General features: G+C 42.3%; 1 long non-coding RNA gene across 1 annotated transcript; it reads right to left on the bottom strand.

The window, feature by feature from the left end:
* Positions 1 to 2,323: 2,323 nt before the first annotated feature.
* Positions 2,324 to 12,284, bottom strand: LOC144753017 (uncharacterized). Its single transcript, XR_013594171.1, has 3 exons — positions 12,186 to 12,284; positions 3,258 to 3,459; positions 2,324 to 2,545 (listed from the first exon to the last, which is right to left on the bottom strand). It is a non-coding gene; the product is annotated as an uncharacterized LOC144753017 (long non-coding RNA).
* Positions 12,285 to 13,298: the final 1,014 nt, after the last annotated feature.

Raw genomic sequence — 13,298 nt, 5'->3', positions numbered from 1 at the left:
TTACAACTCCACGAATACTAATTGACAACATCAGGATGAGTGCGAATGACTCAAGGATGGGCTCTAGACAATTTAAGGATGACTGTCAATTATTCCAGGATGATCCTATAACCGCTCCAGGATGGAAGTGGATTGCTCTGGAATGATCCCATGACAATTTTTGGATGAGTGTGGATTATTCCTGGATGATCCTATGACAGCTTCAGGATGGCTATTGATTACATCAGAATGGCCCCATTATATTTTCAGTGTTGATTACGCTAGGATGATTTAATGCCAACGCAAAAATGAGCATGGATTACTTTAAATACTCTTGGATTATTTTAAACCAACTGAAGGCTAAGAGTGGATTACTCCCAGATGATCTAATTAATAATTTAGAATCATTAATAAATCATTACAGTTGAATTACACCTTGATAATTCCAAGTTAGGAGCATGTTACTCGACTGCCAGTATTCCCTACTAGTTTAGGACTATGGATTTGCTGGTAGGAAAACATTTGGCAGACCACCTGTTAGATGTACGTTCCTGTCAAAAACAGGCCACTTTGATGTAATATGCCTTTTTTTACACAATACCAAGAATAGTTTGAAATGCCACAATTTATAAAGTAAGGCACAGATTTATAAAAACCGGTCACTGAACGCAGTGCAGCACCCTAATTGGCTGTGTTGCATAACAGGGAGAGAGCAGGGGAGTGGCATGTCTATCCCTCTCTCTAACACCACTGCACTAGAATGCAATGTTGTCTGAGAGTCTAGCCTGGGTTTTGTACTGAAGGGTAACGTTCTGGTACCCCAAAAATACTATGTCTAGACAAACGTGGAACCTTTCCCATTTTTGATGAGTGTTGTACCAAATACCAATTTGATTCGATTTGTAAATCCTGAAAAGGATTTTGATTCAGGTCTGCATTATAAAACAAGCAAACCAAACACAAAACTTCTCTAAACCTGGTCCTAATTAACAGATTAATTTTCTCCTGCTTTGGAAAGATTACTTTTTAATTCTACAGTGAGAGGTAGATACCTGTTTAAAATAAATCTGAAAAATGCAATTTAGGCTAGGGTTCTGCTGCAGAAATACCACAAGCACCTTCATACAAAAGTAGTGGTCTGCAAGAATGTTATACTTTGAATTCAGATAAGCGCAACAACCAGTAGCGGCTTGCATAGGGCGTGCAACAGGGCGGTGGCACTGGCGGAGAGGGGCAGGGTAGCAACCACGGACATACAACAGAACGAAGGAAAGTAATTACATTCCTCCGTTCCGCGTATGTCCATGTTTGCTACCCTTCCCCTCCCACAGCACGCCCTATACGAGCTGCTAGTGTTTACGCGTGCTGCTACTCCCATACTCCTGACTCACTGGGACTTGCCTTATTTTGAGGTACAGAGCATTATCTGAAGCTGTTTGACATGGTGACCAGTGGCAAAAGACTAAACCAAACAGTGGTGAAATGAAAAATGTTCAAAAGGTGTGTGTCAACATGTAATTTTATTTATTGCAAGCACATATTTAGCCCCATGGGGGCCAGGAAACCGAACAAGAGCATAAATCCAGAAAAAAGTCCAGGAAAAAGAGGGAAAAAAAGGCCAGGCTACTGCAACCAGAACAAATTGCTTAACGGAAACCAGCAACTTAGTCGTTTGATTCTAGATTCTGAGTTTTCTTTAATCCTCTCCTAGCATTGCAAATCTTTATCGCCAGCTTCCTTCTCATACTTCTGTAGTCCAGTGATGGCCAGCCGTTGGTACTGCACACAGACTTCATGAACTCTGGAAAAATAAAAAAACATACATCAGTATCATGTTACCACGACTATTTTTAGATTTTAATAGGGCCGAGCTTCCTTTAAAAAGTTTGTTCCATTATTTCATATAGAGTGCCAGATGAGATATTGTTAGGGTTACAAGGGTTCATAAGTGTAACATTAAGGGCACTTGGTCAAAGAGGCACATGTGGCTAAATAAAAGCTGCAAGCACAGTATTTTATAAGTTCAGTTTGCTATCACCCATTCATCCAGTTTGAGCCCCTCACCTGGACCACAGATTTAGAAATAAAATCACAACTCACGGGTTTGTGCCAGATTTGAAGCACAAACAGCACAAATTGTTAATAAATTACAAGACCCCCATTGCTCTTCTTGCTCTTTTGCAGACATCTGTTGAGTAATGATTGAGTCATCTTACCATTATATGATACCAGACCACACATGCAAACCTTTAACAGTATAATAATGAATTTTCGCAATCCAAGATCGAATGAATGTTACATTGAACAGTTGTAATATCTTACCAAATAATGCATTGACCTCCTCATCAAGGACATCTGTTCCAGCACGAGCCTTCGTTACACCTTTTGTAGTTTCAAGTTCTTTTGGAGAAAAAAGTATTTCGCTGATACCATTTAGAAAAAAACCTGCACTGTCCCGAGCTGCCTTGGCTTCCTCCAAGAGCTTGTGCGATTTCCGCTTTGGAACGAGAACATCTTTGAACCGTGAAGGATCATTTGAGTCCTTCACCAACTGCTGCATATCAGTCTGCAAAATAACACAACTATTTGCCATCATGTTAGGTTACATATTAAAAAATATATGTAGGAAGAGTGGTTTTTTGAGTTGGCATCTATACATGGCTAACAATGTAATATTTGCTAGGCTCCCTCCAACAGTACAAAGCAGCCATATTTAAAAACATTGCATGCAGAAAGATATCAAAGTGCCAGAATAGCTTGCAATTCTCTTGAAAAATATCCTGAATCATTAGACACTGTTTCTTCACTAAAAAAAGCAAGAGAAAAAATATAGATTAACATATAAACTTCAAAACAGATAACACATTGACCACTTGCAATATATCTTCACACACTAGCCATAATATATAAATAAAGAGGTTTTGATAATAAAGGACAAATGTACAATCTATCCATAACGAAGTTTTCCTTAATAGACAGTACACATTGTAAGCCTGAACTTGAACCTCCTGAAAAAAGTTGCCTAAATAAAATAGTTTATTCAAAAATGGCTGCCTTATAGTAGTGCCACAAGCTAAATGTTTCAGCCCTTTTCATAAGTGTTATATTTGTCTCTGGAGAGCAATCCAAGGCATATGTGAGGACATGCTTTTTCATTTTTACTGTCCATTATTGGATTAATTAATCACAAATCTAGGTTTTTACTGAAACAGGTTGGTAATTTGTACCATTATCCTGCAGTTGCAAACTTATTATAAAGGTTTACTTATTGTGCTTACCAGATGATTGGAGCAGAATCGTAGCTTTAAAATCTCTCTCTTCGGTGATTGTCCGACCAGCTTCATCTAGATTTTCGACCAGCCATTTACAAAGAACTTCCCCGGGATTGTCCAAAAGCAGGAAGTCACCATCTTTTCGAACACACACAGAATGATCACAAGTGAAAAACAGGACGTTGAATGAAACCATGATTATGTCCTTCTAGATATAAAAATCAGGAATTAGTTTGTGTGGTTTAAGTTTCTGAGGTAAAATACAAAGCACATCAAAGTGATTTACAGATTTAATTGGAGAAAAAGTACACTGACCTGGTGCAATTTCTATCTAATATGCCTAGATTTTGGACTACAAAGAAGTGTTTGGGCATGCACTGAAGGCCATTGAGGAAATTACCAAATAATCAACTTTATTTTTGGAGAGCCAGAGTGTATGCTTAGGTCTTGCTGCTCAGGACAAATAGTAATAGCAAAGTAGAGGCATTATGAGAGAAATAGAAGAACTATCAATAAGTAAACTTTCACACTGGGGTTTGTGACGGGAAATCAAGTTACCTATCCCCACAAATGCATAGAGTCAGATGCCTGCTACTGATGGAGCGAGGTGGCAAACGCAAAATTTTGTGTACCCCTCTTGAAGTCAATGTCCCACAACGATAACATTTACTAAAGGTGTTTTGTGAAATTAATCAACCATAGAATAAGATGCACACATTTTATTATACACGGGAGTACTTATTTTGCTTGCATGTTGCCATATAATTAATTAATATGTGTTGTGAATTAATGCGCAGCTTAAATATAAACAAACTCAGACTAAATGTGCTTATTGTACATGTTTTTGTGCTAAGAAGTGGTTGATTATGTAAGTATAAAACGCATTTGTGTGGCTTATTTGCTAGGTAACAACTAATGGGAAACATTAGTATGGTGGGAGGTAAACAGAATGGGTTTAAATTCAATAATTAACATGAATTTGTGTTTGTTTCTATGATAGTTCTAAAAGTGGCTTCTGAGGCCTAGATAAAAAAAAATGGACGCTCGGGTAAACAGTGAGCAAGAGCTGGACAGCACAGGTGCGCCAAAACCTGCAAGTCAGATTGAACTGCCTGTGCTCGAGGAGGTTCAAGGCTACCTTGGCCCGGAACCTAGGATGGGTTCCAAACATGCACGCTTGAATGTTGTGATCGTGGGAATGGGAGGTGATGTTTCAACTTAAAGAAATAGCTAAGCTATGGACTGTCCTAAAACATAGACCCTTTATTTTCTGCTGAACCAACGAGAAAATGATGTTGTAATGGTGAGATGATGCTCACCCACCCGGAATTTGTCCATTCAGAGTTTGAATAAGTAGTGATAGTTACTTTTTAGATAGATTAAGTTAGGGAATTAAGGTATAAAAAACCCTGGTTTTGTCTAGGGGTCGCTTTTTCGATATCTACTGAAGTGCTGCCCGACTGATGACCGATTCCTGGATGTAAGACTCTTATGATTTATTTGTTTGCTTTGCAGGATTGAAGGATAAGATGAGGGTGTTAGTTAGGGATGTTAGGAGAGAATGAATTCGGAAATATCTGTTCTTTGCTAAACTTTAACTGATTTCTAACATAAGCGATTTTTCCTAAGCTCTAAATAAAATGATCATTTTTTAAATAAAGAGAGCGAAGGAGAAAGAGAGAGAGACCGAGCGAAGGAGAGAGAGAGCGCGAGCGAAGGAGCGAGAGCTAAGGAGAGAGAGAGAGAGAGCGCGAGCGAAGAAGCGAGAGCGCGAGCGAAGGAGAGAGAGCGCGAGCGAAGGAGAGAGAGCGCGAGCGAAGGAGAGAGAGCGCGAGCGAAGGAGAGAGAGAGAGAGAGAGCGGGCGAAGGAGAGAGAGAGAGAGAGCGAGCGAAGGAGAGAGAGAGAGAGAGAGCGAGCGAAGGAGAGAGAGAGAGAGAGCGAGCGAAGGAGAGAGAGAGAGAGAGAGCGAGCGAAGGAGAGAGAGAGAGAGAGCGAAGGAGAGAGAGAGAGAGAGCGAAGGAGAGAGAGAGAAGGGGAAGAGGGAAAGAGAGAAGGGGAAGAGGGAAAGAGAGAAGGGGAAGAGGGAAAGAGAGAAGGGGAAGAGGGAAAGAGAGAAGGGGAGAGGGAAGGAGAGAGGGGAGGGAAGGAGAGAGGGGAGGGAAGGAGAGAGGGGAGGGAAGGAGAGAGGGGAGGGAAGGAGAGAGGGGAGGGAAGGAAAGGAGAGAGAGAGCGACCAGGGAAGCGGCTGACTTGAAGAGGACCTGGTCATAGACACAGGGCCTGAGTGCAGACTTTCCATCCTGCTTAACCTAAAATAACTTTTCTCTCTGTAGGCTTCTTTGACATCATGAAAGATGCTCAGCTAAGAAAAAAGTGAACTGGAGAATATTTGTAATGTCCTAAAACCCCTTCTTCACAAAAAAGGTTTTTCACATAGGTTCGTTGTAAAGAGTGTTGGGGCTTGAGGAAGCTTCCATTCACACAATTTTTCAGCGTCACTGCACTTCTAGATCCATAAGAGGCTAAGGGACTTCCTTTTTCATTGAGATGAACATTAACGATGCCCACCCACACATTAAATTTTCATGCAAGATACCAACATAAGTGGATTTCATTAAATTTCATATAATTTTAACTAATTTTCAGAAGGCATACATTTTCACGTTTGCATAGGACTTATTCTAGAGACCTGGCGAAAGCCAGATAACGGAAGTACGTGCCAGCAGTTCCTGAATTTAGTGCCGAGAACTGACTAGCATCTTTGGCAGGAGGAAAGTCTTTTGTCAACCGCAGTGGCTATACCCTAACAAATATTCACTTTTGAACCGCAACTTCACCTGCTAAAAGGTGCTCATTTGTTTTAACTTGTGTTATTATCACACACTCTAATACCACAAGTCGCGTTTCTACTACATCTCTATTTATACCGATTTGGCCAGAGTCTGTCGTTTCCGCTCTATCGGTATTAGGGGCCATTTTGTTGGCCTTAGTATAGCAGGAGTCTGCAACCTTCTCAACTGAAATCTGATTGGCAGAAGCGAGGCCTGCATCTCACAGGAGAAGGGAGTGGGTTCTGTGCAAGTCATCCTTCCTATGTTGACGCTCCACCTCCCCTGTGTTTTACTGTTCAGAACATTTTCTTCGTTTGCACATTTGCTTTATGCAAATAAAATGTAAAATGCTTTTAGGCATCCATATAGGCATCAACCGATGTTGTATATCTCGGTACTAAAAGTCATGAGAAATAAAATGAAATGAATATGCGACCAGTGTTTCATCATGTTTGCTTTGCATGTTTGTGCGCGAGGCTGGTATGATGTGATGTTTTAGTTTCCCCCTGGCAGTTTTAGAGGGAACTGTCTTCTTGTCCCTATCTCTCTTGAAGAATCTCATGTGCTTGTGACACGGATACATTTCAGATGAAATGCAGAATGTCACATGCTTTAGAAGAAATCATCTCAACATTGTACCCAGCGTTAATTTCCGAACTAACACTAGGCGAAAACTTTAGCTACCTAATACACGGGCAGTCATTTATTTTTCCTTACGGCGAGGAACTTGTTTTAAAACATTTTTTAGGCTTTTTGCAATTTTCCACAACTTACACAGGCACGCTACCACACATACACAAGCTCAAACACAAAAGGTGCATAAACAAGCAGGCATGCTAATGTAGGCAAACATCAAACACACGCAATCACGCACGCACACTGCAACGCAGGCATTCATTACACTAACACGAAGCACACACCTTTATCTTAGTGTTCCACCCGGTCACCGGTCAGGCGTACACCCTTGGCTCGGAAAAGTGTGCAGCCAACGCATCGGGTGCCACATCAACCAAAGAAATTATGTTTTTTCCTTTATCTGCACGGAGCTAGGTCTGGCCCACTTAATGAAAACTTGTGCTTTCCGAAAAATGAGGAAGCTCGTCTGGGACGGAAACTGAGCAGCTAGGACCGAGAGCGGAGGACTGCTGCTCTTTTTAGGTCGAGCAGACGTACTCTCAATGCGTGAGCATTGAGAGAGTCTGCTTCAGACCTAATGTTGCCCGTTATTGGGAGAGTGGACACCAATCTGACACGAGCGTTTCCTTCGCGGATTTCACCGCGGGAGCGCGCGTCTCACCCGCGCATGCGCAGAGTAACTCAGCATTTTTTTTTTTTTTTTTTTATTTCCCAGCCCCGAACCGAATCAGGTATCAGAGCGCTTCACATATAGGCAGCCCCCACCCCCCACCCCCCACCCCTCTGCATGCGCACACACAGGCGAGCGCATGCACACGCAGGCACACGGCAGACACTCGCTCACACACACCCCCCTCCCCCACAGTCACACACACGCACTCCAGACACATACACACGCGCGTGACCCCCATTCCCACCACTTACCGGGCTCTTTCGGCGTGTTCAGTGTCTCATCGCTCCACTTCTTCCTCGGCGGCGGCGGCTGTGGCGGCGGGCGGGACTTCCTGCTGGATTGCAGGCCCCGCCCCCGTCTCAGGCAAAAGTGCCTGACTTCCGTTTTTTTTATTTTTTTTTATTTTTACACATCATGGCTGCTACTCTATTAAAACAATGAAATTAGGGATAATAGGAACTTTCCTGTCATACAAATCCTACAAGGCTTATTTTTTCATATTGGTGGTTCGACTCAGAGAAAGTAAAATAATGAAGACCTCGGTCTTTGCGAAGCGGTTCTTGAGCCCCGACACCCCCAGGTTCCGTTCCCCCGAGCCTGGTGCGCTACCCCCGCCTCGTTCTCCCGCTGCAGTCCCCTCCTCGCGGCCTGGCGGCTTATCCCCCAGTGCCCTCTGCTTCCTCTTGGAGGCGGCGTCGCTGAGCCTGTCCTCGCGCAGTGACAGGCGGGGCTGCGGGAGCCCCGGGCCCGGTGCTCCCGCTCCCCCGACCGGCTGACCCCGTGGCGTCAGGGCACCGGCTGTCCGTCCGCGTAGGCCGCGCGCTTCTTCTTTGAGTTTGGCAACCTGCTGAACCTGTGTGAAGTGGGTACTGTTCCTGGAGGCCCGACGCACTCACCCAGCGGTGGGAGTTTCATTACCCCTCAACCAGTTTGGCTGCTGAATTGCCCCCGTCGCAGCAACTTGCTCCCCGCTCGCCTTCAGCGCAAGGATAAACAAGAGGCTCACTCTGAATTCTGCCTCCCAGGCCTAGTGGTGCGGGTGGGTCGACCGTGAGCCTTCCACGTTATTTTTTATTGGAAGCTAGAATGTCTCATCTAAATACGTGTGTAAAATAGGCTCTGTTTAGCGTTGTCAATTTCACTGTCGCACATGTTACTTTCATCTTGTAAAGGTGACGAACACCTGCTCTATTTCAATGCACGGGCCTCGGCGCAGTGATAACACGCAGCAGACCGGGTCTGTTACCTCATCATATTTGCTAAGTGAGTCGCCTGCAGTAAGTGGATTCCTAAGTGGCATTTTCATCGTTTCCTAATGAGGTAATTCTAGTGTGGGCGGCCCCTGCTTCTCACGTGCATTGTGCTCATAATGGCGCCGTCTCATTTTAGCTGCCCTCACCAAGCCGCCAAACAGCGGGGGGTACATGTAATCTCATGCACTGCGCATTACTGCCCGTCTTCAAGGGGCATTCGTTGCCCAGTCACTGAATGCAATCGGAGTCTGCCTGTTATTAAGCACGTGTTAGAAGTGCTCTGCAAAATATTGATCCGATCGCTTCACTGATTAAAGACGGAAAAACACAATCTCTAGTACCGCTCCTATTTGTGGATCGACCGGCGCGTAAAAATATCTAGAACACATGCAAAGGAACACTAATGCTTATATCAATTTCAACTGCAACATGTTAGAAATCAGCAATATGTTCCTTAACGTAGTGAAGACACACTGCATCAATTACCCCTACAAACAAAACCCCCTCTCTTCCAGCAGGGTAGCTTTCCTAAAAACCAAGACCCCAGGTGTTCCTCGATTTTCCTCAGTGTTAAGAGCCAGACTCACTGCCCGAGGCCTTTTAACTTCATTTTAGCCACAGATTCCATATCAAGCCCAGTGGCTTCATTTCCTCTTGGAATATTGTTTTTCCTTCCGGAGTGTGACCACATGCAGGTTTTCCCCACACACCCTCTCACCCTCACACACACCCTCACCCTCACACACTCTCATACCCCCTCACCCCCCTCTCACCCTCTCTCATCCTCTCACCCTAACACCCTCTCAACCTCGCACACCCCTACACCCTCACTCACCCTCACAACGCCTCATCCTTACACCCTCCCCCTCACACTCTCACAACCCCACACCCTCCCCCTCACACTTCATCACACCCCCTCACACCCTCGCACCCCTCACCCTCACCCACCCCTTCACCCTCACCCACCCCCTCACCCTCACATCCCTCACCCTCACACCCCCTCACCCTCACAACCCCTCACCCTCACACACCCTCACCCTCACACACCCTCAGCCTCACCCCCCACACCCTCACACCACCTCACCCTCATACCACCTCACCCTAAACCCCCTCACCCTCACACACCCTCAAACCCCCTCACCCTCACTCACCCTCACTCACCCTCACACCCCCTCAACCTCACACCCCCTCACTCACCCTCACACACCCACTCACCCTCACCCTCACACACCCTCACTCCCCTCACCCTCACACCCTCACACACCCTCACTCCCCTCACCCTCACACCCTCACACACCCTCACTCACCCTCACGCACCCTCACACGCCCTCACCCTCTTACCTCTTCACCCTCACACACCCTCACCCTCACACCCACTCACCCTCACACACCCTCACACCCCCTCACCCACACTCACACACCCTCACCAGCATAAAATAACAACCATAGCATAACAAATTACAGCATAGCATAACAAAAAAAGCATAGGATAGCAACATATAGCATATCATAACAAAACAAAGCATAGGATAGCAAAACAAAACATAGCATAACAAAACATAGCATAGCAAAACACAGCAAAGCATAGCATAACAAAACACAACAAAAAATAGCATAGCACTACAAAAAAGCATAACAAAGCATAGCATAACATATCAAAGCATAGCAAAACAAAACACAGCATAGTATAACAATCCATAGCATAGCATAACAAAACACAACACAACACAACAAAACATAGCATAACATAACAAAACATAGCATAACATAACAAAACATAGCATAACATAACAAAACATAGCATAACATAACATAAAACAAAGCATAGCATAACAAAACATAGCATAACAAAACATAGCAAAACACAACAAAACATAGAATAGCATAACAAAACACAACAAAACATAGCATACATAACAAAATATAGCATTGCAAAGCATAGCAAAACATAGCGTAGCATAACAAAACACAACATAGCATAGCATAACAAAACATAGCATAGCATAACAAAACACAACAAAACATAGCGGAACAAAACATAGCATAACATAACAAAACAGCATAACAAAACATAGCATAACAAAGCATAGCATAACAAAACAAAGCATAGGATAGCAAAACTAAACATAGCATAGCATAACAAAACAAAGAATAGAATGGCAAAACAAAACAGCATAACATAACCAAACATAGGATAACATAACAAAATATAGCATAACAAAACATATCAAACAACAACAAAAGATAGCATAGCTTAACAAAACACAACAAAACATAGTATAGCAAAACAAAACATATAATAGCATAGCAAAACATAGCATACCAAATACAACAAAACATAGCATAATATAACAACACAGCATAACAAAACATAGCATAACAAAGCATAGCATAGCATAACAAAACAAAGCATAGGATAGCAAAACTAAACATAGCATAGCATAACAAAACAAAGAATAGGATGGCAAAACAAAACAGCATAACATAACCAAACATAGGATAACATAACAAAATATAGCATAACAAAACATATCAAACAACAACAAAAGATAGCATAGCTTAACAAAACACAACAAAACATAGTATAGCAAAACAAAACATATAATAGCATAGCAAAACATAGCATACCAAATACAACAAAACATAGCATAGCATAACAAAACAGCATAGCAGAATAAAACACAACAAAACAGCATAGCATAACAAAACATAGCAAAGCTTAACAAAACACAACAAAACATAGTATAGCAAAACAAAACATATAATAGCATAGCATAACAAAACGCAGCATAGCATAACAAAACAAACCATAGGATAGCAAAAATAAACATAGCATAGCATACAGCATCACTCCGCACCACCACAGCATCACTCAAGAGCACCACAGCATCACTATGCGCTACCACAGCATAAGTGAACGCCACAGCATCACTTGTTCGCCATCACAACAACACTCAGCGCCACCACAGCATCAATCTGTGCAACCATTCAACGCCTGGTTCAAATATATTCTCTCAATGTTTCAAGCTTTATTACAAATGTAACAAAAATATGTCAATATTTCACTTCTGTTCTTGGATTTTCGGCACAATAAAATACACTGAACATAATCTTCACAAAAGTTATTTACAAAACTTTAAGATATTGCCATTATAAATGACAATAACTTTTATTTAAGTATTAATTATTGAAAAAAAATTAACAGCCATTGTTATTTGTAATATCAATACATGTAAGTCTCGTAAATACAACACATGTTGCATTACAAATGCTATACGTGTCACATTTGCGAAAGTTATAACTATTGGCATTGTAAATAACTAAGCTATTAATTTCGCTATTTAAAAAAAAAACGTAAATAAAAAATTTGTCATTTACAATACCAATAGCTCAAACTTTCCTAATGCGAGACCTATTGCATTGCAAATGCTTGTTTAAAGAAGGCAGCTGCGCTAGAATCGGGGGGCTGACCCAGCCGCGTGCAGATCCGTGGAGCTTGCCCCGATGGACTAACAACTACGTTGCAGCTGCAGCACTTACCGGAGTATACAAGCTGGAATCGATGAACTTGTGATGCTTTGGAAGTGGAGCTGGAAAAATAAAAAGACCGATCCCGATCCATCGTCCATTATGGCCATTGAACACACGGTATTCGTTCTTGCCGCAGACCAATGACGTCACTTCCGGCGCTCCCGGATGTGCGTAGGCTTTTGCAAGAGGAATCCACCGGCTTCAGGATATGCAAAGCTGGTGAGAGAGCTGCTCTCCATTGGCATTGTGTTCGAGGCAGCTGTGCTTTTTATAAATGCATTTTAGTATTGGTCATAGCTGCCAAGGTTTCCGATTGGTTATGTGTGACATTTTCATAATTTCAGTGCAATTATGAGTGACATTCAACGATGATGAGTGACACTTTCTCGCAAGCAAAATTAAGCAATGAAGACGAAGGAAACATATAAATATCAGAACTTACACCCATTAGAACAACTAGATACTCTCAGAACTTGGAGCCGCAATAATAACAAGCATTTGCAATGCAATAGGTCTCGCATTAGGAAAGTTTGAGCTATTGGTTTTGTAAATGACAATCATTTTATTTATGTGTTGGTTTTGAAAATAGCTAAATTAATAGCTTTGTCATATACAATGCCAATAGTTATAACTTTCGCAAATGTGACACCTATAGCATTTGTAATGCAACATGTTTTGTATTTAAGTGACTTAGATGTATTGATATTACAAATAACAATGGCTTTTAATTTTTTTAAATAATTAATACTTAAATAAAAGTGATCTTTTTAATTAAAAAAAAAAAGTGATCTTTTTGTGACATTTGTAATAAAGCTTGAAACACATTATGAGACCAAGACCAAACAAACATATTACACACTCAACTAATGACGACAGAGGTAAAAGAGTCATGCAATACCCGCATACCCAAGGATAGGTGACAGCTGAGACTGTGCAAATTCGAACTAACAAGAGGTTGAGAAAGAACAGGTGTGCAGGGGGTAACACCGATGGTCACAAGGGGGAGGATTGTCCACAAAGTCTTTACTTGTCTGAATTCATGGCAATGTAGTAAGACGTGAAATGTGAACACTCGTGCTGATATATTTCCCTTTCTCTCAACTACTCTTACAACACGTAATC

The sequence above is a fragment of the Lissotriton helveticus genome, chromosome 5_1 (genome assembly GCF_964261635.1).
Source record: "Lissotriton helveticus chromosome 5_1, aLisHel1.1, whole genome shotgun sequence".
NCBI lineage: Eukaryota > Metazoa > Chordata > Amphibia > Caudata > Salamandridae > Lissotriton > Lissotriton helveticus.
The sequence above is the reverse complement of the archived record's forward strand: the minus strand, read 5'-3'. Positions and strand labels throughout refer to the sequence as shown.